Genomic DNA, 13,752 nt, shown 5'->3' with positions numbered 1-13,752 from the left:
ATGTCCCAGGAGAGGAATTGCAGGGTCATAGGGGTAGGTCCATTTATAGTCTTCTGAGAGTTCTGACTGCTCTCCACAGAGGCTGAACTAATTTACATTCTCACCAGCAGTGCAGGAAGGTTCCTTTGTCTCCACAATCTCTCCAGCATTTGTTTCTTTGTCATTTTTGACATTTGACATTCTCACAGGAGTGAAGTGGTATCTCATTATTGTCATTATTTGCATTTCTCTGAAAATCAACGACAGAGCATTTTTTTCATGTTTCTCAGTCTTTTGGATGTCTTCTTCATGCCCTCTCTCCATTTTTGGATGGGGTCATTTGTTTTCTTGTTGTTGAGTTTGGCAGGCTCTTTATATATTTTGGTTATTAGCCTCTTGTCTGATGTATGGCATGTAAAGATCTCTCATTTTGCGAGGAGTCTTTTTGTTTGGGTAGTGGTTTCTTTTGCTGTGGAAAAACCTTTTAATTTGATGTAGTCCCACTGGTTTATTCTTGCTTTAGTCTTCTTTGTAATTGGATTTGTTTCTTTGAAGATGTCTCTAAAATTTAGACAGAAAAGAGTTCTACCAATATTTTCCTCTAAGTATTCGATAGTTTCTGGGATAACATCCAAATCCTTGATCCACTTGGAATTTACTTTTGTATTTGGTGAAATATAGTGGTTCAGTTTAATTCTTCTGCATGTTTTAACCCATTTTTTCCAAGCATTGCTACTAGAAATGGTTTGTAGAAACTATAATTGATTATTTATTCTACTTGGTTCTTGGTTGATTTTGACACAAGGGTTCAGTGGAACACGTATCTTTCAGCAAAGCAGCCCTCCAAATAAACGTGTGATTCAACTTTCTCAGTTCAACATCATGAAAGCAGATAATGGACCTTATTGAATCTATATGTTGGTATTTACCAGTATTATTTACAAGGGAAAAAATTATATTTTAATGGATTTTTGGTGGGTGAATAGATTGGGATTTTTGAATAAGTGTTCATAGTTTTAAAGGAGATATCATATATCACTAAAATCTCTTCAATAACATTCCTGCTGAACAGCCATTTTGGTTGCATTTAAAAGTAGCTAATGACAAAGTATTTCATCTAGAAATAGCTAGGCATTCTAAAGTGTAACCTGAATGTATTCAGTCTTTTCTAGTATTTGGGAAAAAAATGACGTCTAGCAAATACTAATGTACTTGTTTGTTTTACCTGCTTGTATTTTCTACCTACAATAATTTTAAGACCTGATCTTACCCATTTCCTTGGCTTTTATTCCATTTATAGCTCTAAGATGTTAAGATATAAACAACTTAAAATTTATTCTTCCAGGATTGTTCTTCCTGGTCTCTTTACTGATTAATATTCTGAAGATGCTTTTGAAAGGATGACCTCCCACTGCCCTCTGTGAGAACACTGCTTTTCAACATCTACTTTTAGCATTCCTAAGGACGTCAAGTCCTCAAAATTCCTAAAGATACTGGAGTAGCTTTAGTTGTCATTTTATCAGAGAAAAGTCATAGTGTATTCCATTCAGAACTCAAGCCAACACTGTACTGAACATAGTAGAATATTCTTAAGAACCAAAGTAACCATACTTGAGATTACCTGAGCCACCCATGTTTTGTAAATCTTATAATTTGTATATGCAACTTATTCTTCTTTTGAACTATGAGTCATAAAGCTGGAAAAGGAGATCAATATTATTTTCTCCTTCCCCCTTCTAGTTTTGCATCAAAGTACTTATATACACATCTTCTTCTGATAGGAATTTTCCTCCAAAGTTAGACCTGTACATGCAATAAAGATGTAATGTATGTACTGGGAAATCATGGGACTTCCAGGGCATCAGACACAATCAGGATATGAAACTGAATTTCAACTCAGTCACAACAGTTTGCCATATGTCTCCAAACAATTACGATTGCTAAGTCAAATATTGAAATGTATTTTGAGCTATTATCTCTACTCTTTTTTTTCCATTTTATTAATGATATAAGTTACTTACAAAGTTACAAAATAATAGGGATACAGTTCCACACCTTTCCCACCATGAGAGTTCTGATGTCCTCATTCCCTTTGAAACTGCAGTAGTTCTCCCAAGTCCATAGATATATGTTAACTATTACTTCTATAACTATCTGTCTATCTATATTTTTCCTCTTTTTTTTTTCTATGAGCCTGCTCTCTCTCTCTCTCTCTCTCTCTCTCTCTCTCTCTCTCATTCAATCTACACCTATTAACTTCTGAATGTCCTTCCTTTATGGAATTGGCCTTCAGAGCCCTCTAGTTTTCTTTCCCTAACACTAACCCCCTTTATGAGTATAGACCAAAATTCTTTTTTTGATCCAAAAAGTAGGAGTTCTGACTCCTGTAATTACTTCACTGCTGCACATGGGCATTGGCAGGTGGATTCATACACCCAGCCTGCTTCTATCTATCCCTAGTGGGGTAGGGCTCTGGAGAGATCAGGTTCCAGGACATAGTGGTGAGGTCATCTGCCCAGGGAGTTAGAATATAATCATAGTAGCAGTAAATTATGAGGCAGGACAAAATGTTTAATAAATAGCAACCAGAATGTGGGAACAGAGAAGGTGAGAATAGGGGTTTTAGGGTGACAAGAAACTTGGAAGTCTATTTTAGGTATGTGCCTATGATTTAGTAGTATTTTCATGAGCAACATGGAGGTGGGATAAAAATATTGTCTGGGCAGATGTAATTAGAGTTAAGAATGGAACTAGAAAGCTGGCTAGGGCAGAGAGAAGCTGCCAAACTTGAAGGAAATATATAAATACAATAAACTGTTTACTCCATCAATCTATCAATCTGACCAAAGGTCCATGTATATTCATATTTTGCACAAGAGACTTTTTAACCTCTGAGTCCCTTTAAGTCTGAGCTCTGAGTCCATGGTTACAGCTGGGAACATTCTAGACTGTACTCATTTCAGGACCAGTCTTCCTCAAGTAGCAAAGTAGACTGACTCAGCCTCCCTTAGGACAGTGGGATAGTCCCTATCATTGCTATTTTATAGTAAGGGCAAGGTCCTGGAGAGGCCCTTATGATGACATTTCTGATGGAAATGACCAGTGATGATGGAGAGAGGGATCTGTTAGAGGTATAGGCTCATTATGTCTATGGGGAAATCCTAGGATTCCCTGACTTGGGCCTCAGGTAATGGGGTGATCTGACCAAAGATGCCACCGTTAAGTGATCCAGTCTCTTGCCCTTTTATCCAAGCTTTTTATAAAGCAATGAGTGCCATTTGTTGTATCCAAATTGAACTACAGAGTCTGTCCTAAAGTTGGGGAGGAAATACACCTTGGATCTTAGTGGGGTCTAAAGTTTACTTGAGTTTTACTGCATTTACTTGTTTGATCATTCTAATAAAGGTTGTCATAGGGACAATAATTGTTCTTTAGTTGATATAAATTTTTTGCCGGTATATATCTCTTGGACATTTGTATATCTTTTTTCTTCTAAAGATTATCAAGTGTTGACAATAATGCCTATGCTGTCAGAAGAGATTAGGATATATACCTTACTTTCTCTTATGTAGTCACTTGAGTAGATAGAATAATTGAGGGATGTGAGGTAGGGGGTAAGAGAGGAGGGTGTCTCAGCCTATATAATAAATATTTGGTTAGAAAATTTATTGTACAAGTTGCAGACCCTACTTTTATTCTCTCCTAACTTCCTTGGGCACACAACCTCACCAATGTGTTCCAGAGCTTCACCTATCCAGAGCCCCACCCTACCCAACTAGAGAAAGATAGAAAGAGGCTAGGGGTATGGATCACCCTGCCAATACTAATGTCTATTGGAGAAGCAATTACAGAAGTCAGAAATCCCACATTCAACATGCCAAAAATAATTTTGGTCCATACTCCCAGAGGAATAAAAAAATAATGAAGTTTCCAATAGAGGGGGTGGGACACAGAATCTTGGTGGTGTGAACTCTATGAAATTATACCACTATTATCTTACAATCTTGCAAATCATTATTAAATCACTAATAATTTTTTTAAAAAAACATTTATGGTTCCTTTTTTTTTAATTAAGAAAGGATTAATTAACAAAACCATAGGGTAGGAGGGGTACAATTCCACACAATTCCCACTACCCAATCTCCATATCCCATCCCCTCCCCTGATAGCTTTCCCATTCTCTATCCCTCTGGGAGCATGAATCCAGGGTCATTGTGGGTTGCAGAAGGTAGAAGGTCTGGCTTCTGTAATTGCTTCCCCGCTGAACATGGGCATTGACTGGTCGGTCCATGCTCCCAGTCTGCCTCTCTCTTTCCCTCGTAGGATGGGTCTCTGGGGAAGCGGAGCTCCAGGACACATTGGTGGGGTCTTCAGTCCAGGGAAGCCTGGCCGGCATCCTGATGACATCTGGAAGCTGGTGACTGAAAAGAGAGTTAACATACAAAGCCAAACAAATTGTTGAGCAATCATGGACCCAAAGCTTGGAATAGTGGAGAGGAAGTGTTAGGGGGGTACTCACTCCAAACTCTAGTGTACTTCTGCTTTCAGGTATATATTTTGCAGTAGTTTACGGATACGTGTGAACATATGCTCTCTCTCACAGAAACTGGTATATATCTAGGTTTTGGGACTTTGTTAGAAAGTGAACCACCTGAGATGGAATTAGAGTATACTATGGAAGGAAAGGTCTCACCTGAGTAATGAAGCTGAAGGGTTGTCATTCCACACGTGAAGTCTCTGGACATAGTCTGAAGTGAAGCATGTTAAGGTGGCAATCATTGCATTGCTTAGGTTGTGATCGGCAGTTGCAATATTATTTGATATGGATTGGGAGAGGCATACGGGAAAGTGGGCCCTATCCAATGGCTCCAGGACTGGTGGAAGTAGGGGCTCTATAGTGGAGATGTGAGGTTCCTGCTGTCTTAGGGTTCAAAAAGACAATCGATAGTTAATGTTATCATCACATTATTTGGTAATTGGGTTAACTTTGAAAAGTCCTTTTGTTATGGTTTGCTGTACAGTACCCAGTATCTTGAATATAACTCTGCTATTGGTTGCTTCTGATCTACTTGATCTAGGCTTTTGAGAGAGTCTGCATATCAATTACACAGCCTATATATTAAAAAGATTCAGTTTGTGTTTTGAAAAATTATGGTTCCTTCTTTAGTCCATTCTACTAGATTGCTGAGCTCATTATGTCTAACTCTAATCATAGAGGACTATTCTGAAATTTGTTGATTATCAAATTTTTGAATCTGTGATTTATGTGTTCCTGACCTGGTTACTTTCAAATTAACGTACTCAAATCTTTATATGAGTTTGGGGTATCATTCTTAAGCTTGTTTGGGAAATTTCAATTTGGTTAGCTGCCAAGTTAAGCTGTTCTTCTATTTATTCATTCCACAAACATGACTGAGTGTATACCGTTTCAGGAACTATGCCACATAAAGTAATTCTAATTTGAAACACAAATTCATAGTGATTATAATCACCATGAGATAGACAGTGTTCTATGTTCTTTCAGAATATAGTTTGTTATGATTTAATGCATCTTTGGAAAGAGGACAATGTAAGACCCCAACAGAAAAGACTAACTTCAGAGGTCCCACTCCAGTTTTTAATAATAAGCAGAGGAAATGTCCCTGAAAGTAGATGTGAGTTCTGTCTTTTTCTTTTTCCCCCCAAAAGAATGCCTTTAAGGGTTTACCTGGTTAAAAAAAAAAAGGTTCCTGTTGAAGATCACTTGATAGAATCATCCATTATTGTAACATGATAGAAATGAAACTTTATTGTTATCAAAGTTGGAATTCATGCATGAGATGGTATTAATACTGTTTTTTTAAAATTTTTTAAAAATATTTTATTTATTTATTTTCACTTTTGTTGTCCTTTTTGTTTTTCATTGTTGTTGTAGTTGTTATTGATGTTGTCGTTGTTAGATAGGACAGAGAGAAATGGAGAGAGGAAGGAAAGACAGAGAGGGGCAGAGAAAGATAGACACCTGCAGACCTGCTTCACCGCTTGTGAAGCGACTCCCCTGCAGGTGGGGAGCCAGGGGCTCGAACCGGGATCCTTATGCCGACCTTGTGCTTTGCACCACCTGCGCTTAACCCGCTGAGCTACAGCCCGACTCCCTAAAAAATTTTATTTATAAAAAGGAAACATTGACAAAAACCATAGGAAAAAAGGGGCACAACTCCCACCACCAGACCCCCACATCCCTTCCCGTCCCCTGATAGCCCCCCCACTCCTTAACCCTCTGGGTGTATGGACTCAAGATCATAGCAGGATGCAGAAGGCCCAAAGTCTGGCCCCTGCAATTACCTCCCCGCTGAACATGGGCACCCACAGGACAGGCAGATCCACACTCCCAGCCCGTCTCTCTCCTTCCTCAGTGGGAAAGGGCTCTGGGGAAGCAGAGCTCCAAGGCACGCACATTGGTGGGGTTGTCTGTCCAGGGAAGTCTGGTCGCATCTTGCTAGCATCTGGAACCTGGTGGCTGAAAAGAGAGTTAACATACAAAGCCAAAGAAATTTTTGAACAATCATGGACCTAAAGGCTAGAATAGTGCAGATGAAGTGTTGGGGTTTTTTTTAGATAGCTAGTAGGCATACTTCAGTTATATTTCAAAGGGCCTAGATTCGTAGCTAGATTAGTGTTTTGTTTTTTTTTCCTGAGCCTAAAATCAGAATCCTAATGATTGTCTGGGGAGATGATGTCATGGCTGGGAAAAGGACCAGAAAGCTGGATCAGGAAAGAGAGCAGCTCCCCAGCATGGGAAAAGGGTATAAATATTGTTAACTGTAAACCCCATTGATTTGATGTGATCTGGGGCCCATAATTAGCTTATATGCATTCTGTAAATATTAAAACTCCAAGGCCAGTGCATATTAAAGCTACTTCTGGCTTACTGTTTAGGAATATGCCTAGAACTTTACAGAATTTTTATGGATATCATTTCTGACAACAGACCAAACATGAAGTACACAGTACAGTTAAGTAAATTCAGGAATCAGGAATGCGAGTGAATGAAGACTGGGAATATGCTTATTGTATTAGGCAGGGATCTGTACCAGTATGAGTGGGGTTGGGCATGAATGAAACCTGGATTGACAAGAGTGCATGAGAATTGAGAATGCTCAGTAAATGAAAGTAAATGCCTTCAGAGAATCCCTTTGTTTGGCCTAAGGAAGTTTTCAGGAGGTCATGTAGTGACATACCAGATAGAGCATACATATTTCCATGTAGGAGGACCCTGGTTCAAACCCCTCTCCCACCTACAGGGTGGGAGAAGGGAGGAGATTCAAGAGTGGTGGTGGAGCAAGTTGCAGTTGTGTCTCTTCATCTATCTCTTTCCTGCCCATTTCTTTCTGTCTCTGTCAGATAAAGAGAGAGAGAGGGAGAGAAGAAAAAGGAAAAAAATGGCCACTAAAAATTGTGGAGTTATCATAAAGACACTGAGCCCCAGCAGTAACCTAGGGGGGCAAAAAAGTGAAAAGGTAGCACTTAGTTCACAAACATCAGATGCACTTTCTCCAGGATATAGACCATCAAGTAAGTGCTTTTTATATTCCTTAGTATCCCACTGGTATCTAGAGGCATAAATGTATTTATTTATTTGCCAATAGATTTATTTCTAAGTCTCAGTGCTTACACAACAACAGCATTACTTCTTGTGGCTTTTTTGTTTTTCTGATACGGAAATAGAAAGAAAGAGAGGGTGGTAAAGAGAGATAAAGACAGAGGAATGCTTGCAGCATAGTTCTACTGCTCATGAATCTAATCTACTGTAGGTGGGGACCTTTGATTGAACCCAGGTACTTAGGCATGATAACATGTGCACTCTACCAGGTGTACTGTTACTTGGCACCTAAGTGTTATTTTAATTTATTTTATGCCCCTGCAAAGGCTTTGCACATCAATCAATCTGAATGCCCTTCCTGCTGATGGAACAATTGAGTTCTGTTTTACTAAGTAGACAGGGAACACTAGGACACTGGGTAGTCTCAGGAAGAGCTAACATTTTATTCTCGGCTGCATAGAATTTTGACTAGTCTTCAGTGTAGCGTGGGAAGGAGCTAGTACTCACATTCCTGAGAACCATTTGTGAATTTTTTTTTTTTTTAGAAAATTTAATTTTTTGTTTTCTTTCTTTATTTATTGGGTAGAGATAGCCATAAATTGAGGGGGAGGGGGAAACAGAGAGGCACAGAGACAGAGAGGCACCTGCAGTCCTGTTCCACCACTCATGCTTCCCCCTGCAGGTGGGGACAGGGGGCTTTAACCTGGGTCCTTCTGCGTAGTACTGTGTGTGCTCAACCAGGTGTGCCACTGCCCAGCCCTAGAAAATTTAAACTAAATTTAATTTTAATTAAAATTCAAACCAGTTGAATATACATTAATAGTTAAAACTAGTTATATTTAGGACAGTTACATTACAGACATTGAAAAATGTGAAACTTTTCTATTATCAGTATAGGAATGAAACAACCCTCTTTTGTGTACAGATTTAGGATGCTAGACAGGGACCCATGCATGTCTGTCTGTGGGAGGGACTCAGATTCCAGCATAGCTGAGGAGAGCTCACTCTCCTGCTATGATCTGGCCACGAATCCTGAAAACTCCTACTACTTACATAATTAAAACTAGGAATATATATGTTTTAGGATCATTTATACATTGAAAAATATAGCTGTATAGGTCACAGACTAACCTCCAAACTGTTTATAAAGAACAGTACAAATTATATTAGCTCATGCTTATCTACATGAGTAAGACTGCTTTATATTTTGCAGAAAAATTTAAATCTATCTGCATTTTCATATTTCCCGGGATCATAATACAGCTTAATTTACTCCTTTATACATTTCTAGATGGTAAGAAATCTATGCCTTTTGGATTTTCATCCCTAAGAACCACATACAAAAGAAAGAAATAGAAAAGCATAAAATCAAGGTCAGGAAAATTAAACCCCTTAATTCAAGTGCCAAATTCCCCATTTCAATTGTGGTTTTTGTTTCCCAGCTAAAGTTTGTCTTTTTGTGACTTTTGCATTAAGCCCAGAGGATATTTTGAGTGGAAACATGCTGAAAGCATAATTGAAACACTGAGTGGTGCCATTCATCTAATTTGCATTTTCCCCTTAGGTAGAGAATTTTTGCTTCCCCCTTTCTTCTCCTGGGGTGTTCAAAGATTATCTCAAAGAATGATGTTGTGCAATTGATTCCAGTAAATCCCCATGTACAGTATATCATATGTAAAAATGTTTCTTTCCAGGAGCTATTTTAAATCTCATAGTAATTAACTGCATAAGGAAGTCCTTTGTAGGTTTAGAATAGTCTGTAGCCATACCACCCTGAACACACCTGGTCTTGTCTGTAAGTTTAGGATAATACAAATAATTCACCCTCTCCCCTTCAGATAGAGGGTCTGAAGATTTATTCACAAGTTTAATTGTTTATTAGAATTTTTCATTTCAGTTATCCTCAAGGTATCATTTCAAGCTACTTAGGAGGTTGTCTCTATAGAAACAAATATTTTAAAAATACATATACATGAAAAACTCAGTTTTATTCATATTATGTTCTTGAACACTGCCTATAAACATATACTCACTCTATCCTTTATTTTTAAAAGTTTGAAAATTACTGGCCTTTTGGTTGTTATAGCATACTTAATAATAGAGGACAATGATGAAGACAGATGCTATCAGTTGTGCCCTTTATTAGGGAATTTAAGGTGAGGTTATAATTACTGGGCAAGTAGTCTCTTTTCCCTAGGAGAAAGAAGAAAAAAAAAAGTATGGTGAATTATTTCTCTTTTGATTGAATATTCATATATATGTTTCAGATACTATATAATGTATATATTACTATACTTGCTGTCATGGAAAGTTTAGATTTGTGTCTTTCTCAATCCTGTATGGTTTATTTGAGATGTGTTATTCAAAAATCAAGAAGTCAGAGTAGGGTACATCTAGACATGAATTTGTCTAAGTGAAGAATGAATGAGAAGAAATGCCCAGACCACCATTTATAACAATTAGGACACACATCATTGTGAAAAGTCTTTAGTGCATACAAGGTCGAATAACTCCTTAGATTTATCTTTAAATATTTTTTAAAATAAATAATATGTGAGAATTAAAGTATTGTGTGACAAGTAGATCAGGTATTAATGTATGGCAAAATTGTAAGGCTGGAGCTGAGAGACTGAAGGAAGTAATATAGTTGGCCAGGGGTATGAGTGTAGATTGTGAGTTAGTTTCATTCAGCTTCACTGTCATATTTCTCAGAGGAAAAAAAAAGTACCTACCTTAGGAGGGGAATTGTACACATCACATATGAGAGTGAAATTATACCCCTGAAATAATATAATTTTGTAAAAACACTGTTAAATCATGAATTAAAGGAAAAAAAGATTTAAGTACCTTCCCTAAATAATATGAGAAGTCATTGCTGTCACAATCTTAGTGTAGTGTCATTCTTGCAGGAAAAAGAATATCAATGTGTAGGAAATTATACTTTTGTATTTTGTAGTTACTGTTATTTATTTATTGGATAGATACAGTTGGAAATCGAGAGGGAAAGGGAAGATAAGAAACACCCACAGCCCTGCTTCACCACTTGGAAGCTTTTCCCCTGCAGGTGAGGGTGGAGGGCTGGAACCCAGGTCCTTGCACATTATAGCATGTGTGCTTAACCAGGTGTACTACCACCCAACCCCTTATAAGAAATTGTGTTTACAAGTAATCCATTTGAACAGTATATAACAACTTTGTTCAATCTGCTATCAGCATTTTTATTTCTTTCACTTGATATCATTTTTTATGTATTTTATTTTATTTATAAAAAGGAAACACTGACAAAACCATAGGATAAGAGGGGTACAACTCCATGCAATTCCCACCACCAGAACTCCATATCCCATCCCCTCCTCTGATAGCCTTCGTATTCTTTAACCTTCTGGAAGTATGGACCCAAGGCAATTGTGGGATGCAGAAGGTGGAAGGTCTGGCTTCTGTAATTGCTTCCCTGTTGAACATGGTATTTGACAGGTCAATCCATACTCTCGGCCTGCTTCTCTCTTTCCCTAGTGGGGAAGGGTTCTGGGGAATCGGAGCTCCAGGACACATTGGTGGGATTGTCTGTCCAGGGAAGTCTGGCTGGCATCATGGTATCATCTGGAAGTTGGTGGCTGAAAAGAGAGTTAACATATAAAGCCAAACAAATTGTTGACTAATCATGAACCTAAAGACTGGAGTAGTGCAGATGAAGAGTTGTGGGGGTGGAGGGGCTCTGTTTTGTAGATAGCTAGTAGGCATATTTTAGTTATATGCCAAAGGGCCTATGGCTATACTAGTTTTTGTTTGTTTGTTTGTTTGCTTGCTTGCTTGTTTTTTTCCCCTGAGCCCGAAATCTAATATGCAGGTGGATCCTAGTTATTGTCTGGGGAGATGATGTCATGGCTGGGAAAAGGACCAGAAAGCTGGATCTGGGAAGAGAGTAGCTCTCAAATATGGAGAAGTTGTATAAATATTGTTAACTGTAAACCCCATTGATTTGATGTGATCTGGGGCCCATATTCAGCTTAAGAGCCTATGTGACTTTTGCATCTCTGTACATCCAAGTTCACATTCTGTGGTCATGATTAGGAACGTACCCAAATGCCCCAATATCAGGACCTATCTTCCTCTGGTGTAGCATAGAATATGTTGTCCAGCCTCTCTTCGGAGGATGGAACATTCTCTACTATTGTTGATCCAAGTTGAGGGAAAGGCTTTATGGGGGTCCACAAAGGGATCTATTGTGTTGTTCCTGATAATAATGACCAGTAACAATGTAGAGAGGGATTTATTCAAGGTCTAGGCCAATCATGTCTGTTTGGAAGTCTCAGGATTCCCTGAATAGGGCCCCAGCTGATGGGGTAGCCTGATATTGACTAAAGAGTCATCATCCTTAAAGTATGCCTGTCTCTTGCCCTTATTCAGTTTTTGGTGTCCTTTCTTTGATAAAGATAGCTTGGGAGTGAGTGAGGAAAGTATAATAGAAAATAGGTGAGGAAAGTATCTAAGTCCAAGTAGACACTATTTCATTATGAACTTTGTACTAACTCACTACAGACTATTGTTTACTTTTGCTTTCAGGTATATATTTTGCCCTAATTTATAGATACATGTGAACATATGCTCTATCTCATGGGACCTGGTCTATATCTAGGTTTTGTAACTTTGTTAGGAAGTGAATCACCTGGAATGGGATTAGAGAATCCTATGAAAGGCAAGGTCTCACCTGAGTAATGAGGCTGAAGGGTTTACATTCCATGCCTGATGTCTCTGGACATAGTCTGAAGTGAAGCATACCAAGGTGGTACTATTTGCGTTGATTAGGTATCATTTTTTAAAGATTTCTGGTTTATTTTCTTACTTTTATGAGACAGAGAAGGAATAAAAGAGAGAGCGAGAGAACAGATTCCTACTCAACTCTGACATATTATAATGCAGGGAATCTTACTTTGAGTCTCTGGAGTCTTAGTTATGCAGATCTGGTGGTCTGATGTTGACCAATCTCTCTGTATTCTTTTGATACCATTTTTCTTCCCAACTCTCACAGGAGACAGGTCAGGTTTTGCCCACAAAAGTGGAGTATTCAAAGATGAGCAAGTCTGGATCAGATTCACCTGTCTCCCTCTTTTAGCCTTTACAGAGATACCTATAGTAACCATCTCCATGGTAACAGCAGGCCTGCAGGAACACAGCTACCTGACTAGAAAGTGGTGGAAGGACCCATAAGGCAGGCAGAAAACTAGCTAGAAGATGGAAACTATATAGAAAAAATAATCACACACACACACACGCATATATATATCCAGAATTGCAATAACAATAATTCTTATTTGTCAAATACCAAGTTTTGTTCCAAGTCCTTTATGCACACACACATATATATGTATATATATATATATATATATATATATATATATATATACACACACACACATATATATAATTTAATACTAACCATAAAAATTATACTACCTGTAAAGTAGTTAATCTTACTTGTCCTGCTTTACAGATGAAGACATTGATGTATAAAAATGATAGACAATGTTCCCAAGATCACTGACATACTACACATCAGTTAAGGATTTAGAAAGGCTTAGGAACCTATCATTAAGACTGATTTTTCTGAACACATAGGGACAATAGTAATTCCTAATATGCCTGTGTCACCTAGGGGTGGCAAGAAAATATAGAGACCTGTCTCTTTGGCAAGCAGTGTTCTGTGTAAAATACTGGGTCTTGGCTGTGATTTTATTCAGTCAGTCTGTGTAGCCTGGAAGAGACTCTAGTGTTCAAAACTCATTTATATCTGGTTATACTAAGAATTTCAGGTTTAAGTGGGGTGGGTGTTACTATTATTTAAAAATGTTCTCTGAATGATTTTAATAGCCTTGAAAAAAAAACATCATCTAAAGCATCTGCTTCTGTGTTCATAAATTTTGTCTAAAATAAACAAAGGTCTAATTTTGCTATCTTTGCTTACTTGATACAAGTTGAGAAGAGTTGAAAAATGTTTTTCCTACAGTGTTCTGACCTCAGTAAATTCTTACCTGGTGTTTCTGATTGATGTCAGGGAACATAGTGAGGAAACTGGGATTGGGACAACTGCCCCTTTTCTCTCATTCTTCCTAGTCAGCAGCTTGGACTCTAGAGACAGATTAGACTGTGAACAAGGTCTTGTTTTTTCTGAATTTATGGCCTTCTATATTTTA

General features: G+C 38.0%; 1 protein-coding gene across 3 annotated transcripts in view; it reads left to right on the top strand.

Moving 5' to 3' along the window:
- The window catches only part of CDH13 (cadherin 13), a 1,263,374-nt gene that overhangs the window by 458,063 nt on the left and 791,559 nt on the right, over positions 1–13,752 (top strand). The window lies entirely within an intron of this gene.

This window comes from Erinaceus europaeus, chromosome 2 (genome assembly GCF_950295315.1).
Source record: "Erinaceus europaeus chromosome 2, mEriEur2.1, whole genome shotgun sequence".
In the NCBI taxonomy this organism is placed as follows: Eukaryota; Metazoa; Chordata; class Mammalia; order Eulipotyphla; family Erinaceidae; genus Erinaceus; species Erinaceus europaeus.
The sequence above is the reverse complement of the archived record's forward strand: the minus strand, read 5'-3'. Positions and strand labels throughout refer to the sequence as shown.